Source organism: Epinephelus lanceolatus, chromosome 3, assembly GCF_041903045.1.
Source record: "Epinephelus lanceolatus isolate andai-2023 chromosome 3, ASM4190304v1, whole genome shotgun sequence".
In the NCBI taxonomy this organism is placed as follows: Eukaryota; Metazoa; Chordata; class Actinopteri; order Perciformes; family Serranidae; genus Epinephelus; species Epinephelus lanceolatus.
The window spans coordinates 3,342,636-3,351,338 of record NC_135736.1 but is presented as its reverse complement, the minus strand read 5'-3'; the positions used below and the strand labels follow the sequence as shown (position 1 = coordinate 3,351,338).

The window sequence follows — 8,703 nt, the reverse complement described above, 5'->3', positions numbered from 1 at the left end:
GGGAGATGTTAACCCCTCGGCGTCCAGGGTGCGAATGAATCGCGCATGTGCCAAAGCGCAACTCGCAGACACCGTCAGTAGTTCAGACAGTACTTGACGTTTGTCCTGCTGCTCTTCATTTATTACTCGTCTGCCTCGCCGTCTAGTTTCAGTCACGTCAGCGATCTATTTGCCCTAGCACTACCACCGTCTCCTACTTTTGCCTCTCGTACCGGACTATTATCATTCATCTCACTCATCTTGTACTTTTTGTCTGTCATCTGTGTGTCATGTCCTCTGTTGTGTGTTGTGCTACGTGTTAGCAAGACTTAGCAGTTACCTGCCTTTGGCGGGTAGCTCCTCTCAGTCAAATAAGCACATACTGCCAGAAAGAGAGATGCATAGGTGGCTCATAAAGAAGCAAGCAGCTTCCACGCCCGCTAACTCCCCCTCTACCACCGCCGCGAACACCGAGCAGGGCTCAGTATCGCTGCCGGGGTCTGCAGGTGATGTGCGGCCGGCAGACGCATCATGTCCCGGTGGCAGCTCTGCCCCTCTGCCGGCGGCGTCTGAAAGCGTCCCTCCTGTTCTTCCCGTCCAGTCCTCTGACTCTGGCCCTGCTGTGTGTGCTCCTCCAGACTTAAACTTGGATCGCCCATCACAACCTATTCTGAATACGTACCCCAGACGGCCGTTTGGGAAAACATTAAGGTGCTTTAATGCAGCCTGGTACCAAACCCGACCATGGCTGGAATACTCTGTGATGCGCGATGCCAGTTTTTGTTTTGCTTGTCGCAAATTTAGCTCCAATAAAGACCGCGAGGACATATTTACCATGCGTGGATACACCAATTGGAAAAAAGCACTTGAAAAATACGGAGGCTTTTTCAAACATGCATCAGGCACCGCACATACCAGAGCTATGATGGCATGGCAGGAGCATAAGCAGCGGTCAGAGACTGGTGACACTATTGCGCATCTGCTGGGTCAAACCCAAGTTGAAAAGAACAGGTACTATGTGAAAAGCATGGGTGAAGTCATTCAGTTTCTCACAATTAATGAGTTTGCTCTGCGTGGGCACTATCATGAGGGTGGGGATGAGGAGGGACTGGTGAATAAGCTCTTTGATTATACACTGAAAAAAGATCCCAAACTTGCTGACATCACAAAATGCATCCCTGATAACGCCAAATACACATCAAATGTCATTCAAAATGAAATAATTGCAACATTGGCAAAAATGGTGTTGGATGATATCAGGACCAGATATGAAAACTCTGACTCTCCAGGGTTCTGTATCAAAAGTGACGGCACCAGGGACCGCTGCAACATTGAAAATTTATCCATTGTGGTAAGATTTGTCCGTGACTCTATCCCAGAAGAGCACCTGATCGGCTTGGTGGAACTGGGTCAGCTTGATGCTGAATATGTGAGCACCCAACTGCTCTCTCATCTTTCTGACCTGTCATATAATGCTGATAACATAGTGTCTCAATGCTATGATGGTGCTGCGGTCATGTCTGGAGTGAGGGGTGGGGTGCAGGCCCTCCTTCAACAAAAGCTTAGCAGGGACATTCCTTATGTTCACTGCTTCAATCACCAGCTGCATTTGGCAGTTATTCATGCAATGCAAGCTGAGCCTTCAGCTAAGATGTTTTTTGATTGGTCCAGCTCACTGAAAGCATTTTGTCATAAACATTATGTTACACACACATACAATGCACCAACACTGAAAAGATTGCTGGAAATTCGCTGGACCAGTCACTATGAGGTCACTAAGTCCATTGTGAACAACGAGGACATCATCAGGAGACTCCTGTCTGAAGTGGCAGAGGATGACACTGCACCCTTGGACATTTGTACAGAGGCAAGTGGTCTCCTGGCCCAGCTTGAGAGGCAGAGCTTCTTTGCAACTGCAAAATTCCTCCTTCATGTGCTTGGTGCACTGACATCAGCAAACTCAATCCTACAGTCACAAACTGTGGATCTGTGCACTGCATGTGAGGTTGTGACAGCTTCACTGGGCACATTGAAGGAGATGAGAAGTGATTCCTTCTGGGAGGAGCATTTCTCTCAGTGTGGAAGTACCAATCCACCTGAAAGGAGACGGATAGTTAGCTCACAGCTTGATGGTGCCATAGTCTCATCCACATTAGGACATGGCGGAGCTGATGCTCAAACTCACCCTAACCTGGCCTTTAAAAGGGCAATGTTCAACATTCTGGACAGGGCCATTGTTGAGATGGAGACAAGATTCTCTCAAAAGAATGTTGACTTAATGAAAGCCACATCCTCTCTCCTTCCTAAGACAGCCGCTTTCCTTGACCCCCACCTCCTGAAGCCACTTCAGGTGCTTGCACGCACAGAGCAAAGTAGCCTGAGCCTGCAAAATGAAATTGTGGTTGCAAGACCAATGTTAATGGATAAACTGCCAACTGATGTGAACCTCTCTGAAGCTTGCAAATGCATTCAGCAGTACAAAGATGCATTTCCCATCCTGCACAGATTGTACGTCATTCTCACTCCTCTCCGCAGAACAATGCTGCATTCACGGAAGAGAGATTTAGTCATTTTGGCCCATGAGAAAGAAATTACAAGGAATCTTGACATGAATAGATTTGTGACAGAATTTGCCAAGAGCAGCCGCAGACTTGTCCTGTAGATGGTGTCTGGGATAACAAGGATATCCCAGAGGATAAGGATAACCTAACCTGTGCCTTATTACCTGCACATCTTATTGTGTTCTAAGTTAACCTTTGTTTGTCACCTGCATGTCCGTACTGTTCAGTTATGGATATGTTCTAAGTTTTAACCTTTGTTTGTGTTGTTACCTCCTCTTTCACCTTAAAAAAAAACAAAACAAAAACAAAAAAAAAAACATTGTCACCTGCATGTCCATACTGTTCAGTTATGGATGTGTTCTAAGTTTTAACCTTTGTTTGTGCTGTTACCTCCTCTTTCACCTTAAAAAAAAAACAAAAACAAAAACAAAAAAAAAACATTGTCCATACTGTTCAGTTAAGGATGTGTTCTAAGTCAAATAAAATCAAATCAACTTTTATTTGTTTAGCCCAAATCACAACAACAGTTATCTCAATTAAGGAGAAAACAAAACATGTTTTAAGGTGCAGTAACCCTACGCTGGATTTCGACCTACTTGAGCATTGTAGCACTTTTTTTTTGCCCCCCCAGGTAAGACTAATGCCCACCCACACCTGGCATCCTGGTAACACCACTGCTTTCCTATAAGCCAGTACCCAGCCGCTGATGTATGTTTGTGTGTAGCCAAATATCGTTTGCAATAGCTGACTTGATTGTTTCTTGTTTTCTGTGGTGAATGTAACAAATCCCTTGCTCATAATCAGCCAGCGGAGTTGTGTATTGTTTGCAATCTTTGAGCCTGGTTGCTCAACTTGTATTGATGCATGTTATGAATTGTTGTGCGCTGTGCGCAAGCATACATTGCTGACCTGATCATTTTCTGTGGTGATTGACTAGCGACCTTTTTGCATTGTAGCCTAGGTCCTTGTTGATAAACATGATGCGTTCGATTGTCAATAGCAGAGGAGTGTTTGTGGTGTGTGCGTGCGTGCGTGCGTGCGTGCTCCAGACCCTCATATTTTCAGCATCCCCTCCCTTAAAATAGTTCCCACGGCTTTGGACCTCTGCCATCAGATGGGAGCCAAATACTGTTAATCTGCACACACTGCGATAACACACAGCTGGTTGATTATTGGGCAAAGTCTTCCTGTTTCCCTTCACTGGTTTCTGTAGACCAGGTAGGTCTTTATTAGGGGCCGGACAGCCTAAGCTGCCAGGACCCTATTGTTTTGCTGCATGTTCTTCTTCTTCCGAGGAAATCATACTTCCCATGTGCGAAAAATCACCAAACTTTGCACAAAGGTCCAGTCCCATGTCAGATTGCCTCAGCTGCAAAAACAGGCCAATAGTCCTGATGGTGGCGCTACAGCAAGTTCAAAATTTTGAAAATTCACAACAAATCAACCATATGTGCTACAGATTTGCAACTTTTGTACATTTAAACCTATTGCAAATTATGAAGTCTATCACTCTGTTTTTTTTTTTAAAAAAAACTGTAAAACTTATTAAACCTATCTCCTCCCACAATTTTTGCTCAATTGACACCAAACTTGCTACAGAGCATCTTCAGACTGTCCTACACAGATTTTTGATTTATCGAAAATTGAGCCTACAGTGCATCAAAATGTTTGACTGTAAATGGTATTGTAAACATATACTTGCAGATTCTTGCTAACTACATTTTCAGTGTTCATAAAAAAAAAAAAAAACAATGACAAAATTGTCATGGTAGATGATGTTTGGAAAATATCAGAATTTTATCTCAAAAACTAAATTTTTTACGGCATTTTGAATTTCGCTCCCATGCGAACAATTGGAGTCAATGCAAAAATGGCATTTTTAAACATCAGTTTTTCACTTATGGAGCCAATAAATCATTGTTAAAAACAAATTACCAACATCTCCATGCTGTCTAGATGCAATTTTTGTATTTTCGGATTTTTGTCTTAATAACTGAATTTTTGACAGCCGTTTGAAATCTGCCTTTACACACTAACAGCTGCTGTCTTGCACACAGGTGACTGCCTTAGTCAATTTGTGAAGCTACATGTGACATTTCTGTTTGCCAATTAGCTCAGTGAGATAGAGGAAGGTTCTTGATGTTGAAGATTGTGAGTTCAAGCCTCAGCTCGTGCAACATTTCCATATGAGAAATCTACTCAAACTTTTCATAAAGGTCCAGTCCCATGCCAGATGTCCTCAACTGGAAACACAAGACAATAGTCCTGATGGTGGCGCTACAGCAAGCCTCTAAATTTCAAAACTTTGAAAATTCATAACAAATCAACCATATGTGCTACAGCTTTCGAACTTTCACTTTGAAATTTGCCTTTCCATGGCATGAATGGCTACTGTCTGGCACCCTGATGCTTGGCTTAGTCAATTTGTGAAGCCACACATGAACTGTCACTTGCCAATTAGCTCAGTGAGATAGAAGACCTCAGTCTCAGAAGTTGTGAGTTCAAGCCTCAGCTAAGGCAGAACGGACATTCTAATGTGAAAGTCCTATGTTCAGGCATCATGCTATGTGGATTAGAGACTACTAAGGTTAAAATAATTATGATCCAGGCAGTTTCGCGGAGAGACAAATACTCTTTATCAACACTTTTCGCTGTTATCCCTTGTCTCTTTTCCCTGTTTATTTGGCTTAGCTATCAGTCAATATGCAGAGTCTATCCAATAGCTACTTTTACATTTTAAAAAATGTTTTCATCTTTAAAATTAGAGAGAGGACAGGTAGGTGCGTCCATCAAATGAATACGATTACATAGGTGGAGCAGGCACGTAATTATAGGATCAGTCTGAAAGCTACAAAAAGAGAAAAGACAGAGGAGACAGAAAACATGAGGACAAAGATAGAGAGCAAAGAGAGTGCCCTGCCTCTTGTCTAGCTTACTGAGTATAGACAGCTGATAGAGATTAATGTCTTGAGTGGGTGGGCAGCAGGGAGAAAGGTCCAGACTGGCAGTGCGTGAGTTGGATGCATGATTGATGGAGGGAGCAACTCAGGGCAGGGGAGGATGAAAGAGGGCGAGAGAAGGGGTAGTTATGGGCGAGAGGAAGAGTTGAGAAGTTCAGCGTCATGGGTGTGGTCTAAAGCAAGACAGTAGATTGATGAGGGCTGAGATTGAGGGATGACGAGATGGAGTGAGAGTGGCTGAATGAGGGGGAGGGTCCTAGATTGGAGGCAAAGTGCAGAGAGGTAGAGCAGGCTGTGAGAGAAAGAGACGAGTGAGATGGAGGGATAGCTGAAAGAGCGCTAGCACTCGAAATGAAATGTTCAGGCTGCTCACAACAAATCCAGGTTTCCATTTTCATGCAGTGTGCAAATAACCTGCTGCTAAGTGCATGCTGGGATATGCATTTACTCCATGTAGTTTGGAAGCAGCTTTAACACCACACCCACCTCATCAAATTCAATGATTCATCTCATATTATGGTTGTGGTGAAGTGTAAATTGAGTGTGAGTGACACACCTACATACACACGCACGCACTATTTGCCTTACTGTGGAGATAAGCAGTAATGAGCTCTGCCGTCACCTTCGACACACCTCTCACAGTCCTGCAGCTGTATATCTCTTCATTGCCACATTCTGTTCATTCTCTTATCTTCTGGCCTTTCACCTCTATTACTCTTAACTATTCCTCTCCCCTTCATCTTTTACACCCCGCCTTTCCTCGGTCTCTGCTCCTTCTCAGCAACTCTTACTCTCTTTTGCTTTTACTCTTTCCTCTGCTCTTTATCTCCACTTCAGTCTTCTTAACTCGTTTCTGTCTGACATTTTTCTTTAATATTCACTCCTCCGATCACCTAAGACTCAAATTGAAAAAGACATAAGTCCATAGACTCTAACTCGCTAAAATGTTAGATAGTTTGGTTTTGAAATAGAAACTGAGAAATTATTTTTGATGTAGTGTCACTCCTAAAATGACCATTAAACGGTTGATGATTCTCAGTTGCTGAGGATTCAGAAACAGCCACTAACCAACCGCTAACAGAAAGTGGGGAGAAAAATAGAGATGAAATGCAAAAGAGCTACTGCACACTGTTAAACTGCTGTGCATAATAATCATTTTACAATCTGATTTTCACCTGCCTTTCCGCATGATTTATTTAAATGAATGATGATCAGTTTAGAAAGATGAAATGTTTGTGTGCATGCAGCAATGAGCTGTGAATGAGAGCAGTACTGCTTGTCCTGATATGTTAATGATAGTCAACACTGGTCCAGTGAGATACTGTATGGAGTGAGTAAATTCTGCCATGTGCCATATGGTATTTCAACCCGTTCTCATTCCAAGCTCATCAAATACTGCAGCTTTGTCAGTGATTTCTGTGTCAAACACCAACACCAAAAGTCCTCTTTTACATTTGTATGATACACCCCCAGGTTGTGTCAGTTTGTAACGCGGCAGGATGGAACCTTTTGTCTTGTTACGATATGCCACTAGTCAGACAGACGGCATCTGTCATGACAGTATGATATAAGGACGGGTGGCATCAGTTTATAATGCAGCTGGACGGCACCTGTCATGATGGCATGATACACTGCTGCACAGTGTCAGTTTGAATCTCTGGGTGATGGATGGGTCCAACATACCCCAGATCTTCACCCAGGAGCACAGTCTTCACTTCCTGTATGAATGTAGACCAAACCATGAAGTTTTTTATTCTAAGCTAACCACGTGCTTTTGTTGACATCCTGGTGTTGGCTGTGGCATCCTGGAACGTCAACAGCAGATGCAGGAGGATACCTAGCACATCATATGTAGACATGAAAGTCCACTGACAAACTTTTATCCATAATATTAAATATTATTGGGCAGACAGAACAAGGCTAGCCTGTTGCTGTGTAAACTGAGCAAAACGAAGTAGCAAGATAGTTTCAGAGGGGGTTATTTGCCCGTTTGGTAAATTACATGCAACGTATATATATGTATTTCTATTCTAAACGATCCTAAAATGTTGACCCAAGTAGATAAATCTAAGCTAGAAATTGTGGCTGTTGTAATGTAGCTAGAAATAACTTGGAAATTGTGACTCCGCTGTAATATTAACCCGCTAACTCATAAACATTATTTTCAGCAAGGTCTAGTGCAGCAACTTAAAATGAGTAATGACATCATACCGGTAACTTTGATTATGATTACCAGCTCGACTGTGACATGAATGCACCATATCAGTATTATGGAGAGCTTGTCCACAAATATTTGTGTTGTGCCATGATTAGTTTGTTTGAGGTTGTTGTTCAAATTTACAGTCAAACACAAACCTACACATAGTTCCTACAGTCACAAAAGTTAAGGTTACTAAATGAATGCACATCACCCTGAATAGATAAACAGGCCATAGCAAAGACATGGCCGTGATAACAAAGATGGTTAAACAACAGCCACTCTACCAGAATACTAAATATTATGTATAAAGAAGTGAACAAATGCAGTGCAGTAAAGGTGTTATGGGTTGAGTTTTTGATGCATGTTTTGTGGCTGTGTGACAAGTGATATGGCAGACATGACTAGTCGCTCATTTGGGCATTGTTCATTTATATTGATCCATGCCTCATAATTGTTTGCACGTCATTCTGACAGTATTTAGTTTTAGTTTCATGTTTGATTGTGAATGTGTTAATATTGATTACTAATAATATTGTGTTTCAAAGAGGAGTACAGACAGGTGATGTAGAGCCACATCTGTGTGGGTTAATTGTTCGCTGCTCTATTAGTAATGTCTCGGGGATCCAGTAGGGGGAGCGCGCATCTCTTCCTCACTCATTACAGACGAGTGAAGGCGAGAGTTGCATGTGTGTCACACTCATTCATCTCCCATCACTATTCCCTTTGTTTAAGGTAAATATCGTACACAAAGCACTGTAAACTTGTTAATGTGACGATAAGAGTTTCCTCTGTGTGACTGTGGTTTCATACGCAAGTAGAAATAGTTTCATTAAGTGTTTTAGAAGTTGTTGTGTATGGCTAATGCAAACGATGTTTAAGCTAAGCGGCTAGGTACCTCGTGGCTACGTCAGAAAGTTAGACTGTTTATAATTTCATGAACTCATGTTTGTACTGTGTAGTTTATGTGCTTACTCTTTCACTTGTCCAAGTTGGATTTATGTTA

The 8,703-nt window shown here is 42.4% G+C and overlaps 1 long non-coding RNA gene across 1 annotated transcript; it reads right to left on the bottom strand.

Annotated features, from left to right (window-relative positions):
- Positions 1–1,686: 1,686 nt before the first annotated feature.
- On the bottom strand, positions 1,687–3,009 carry LOC144462579 (uncharacterized). The gene is made up of 2 exons (XR_013490835.1): positions 2,165–3,009; positions 1,687–2,075 (listed from the first exon to the last, which is right to left on the bottom strand). It is a non-coding gene; the product is annotated as an uncharacterized LOC144462579 (long non-coding RNA).
- Between the last annotated feature and the right edge of the window lie 5,694 nt (positions 3,010–8,703).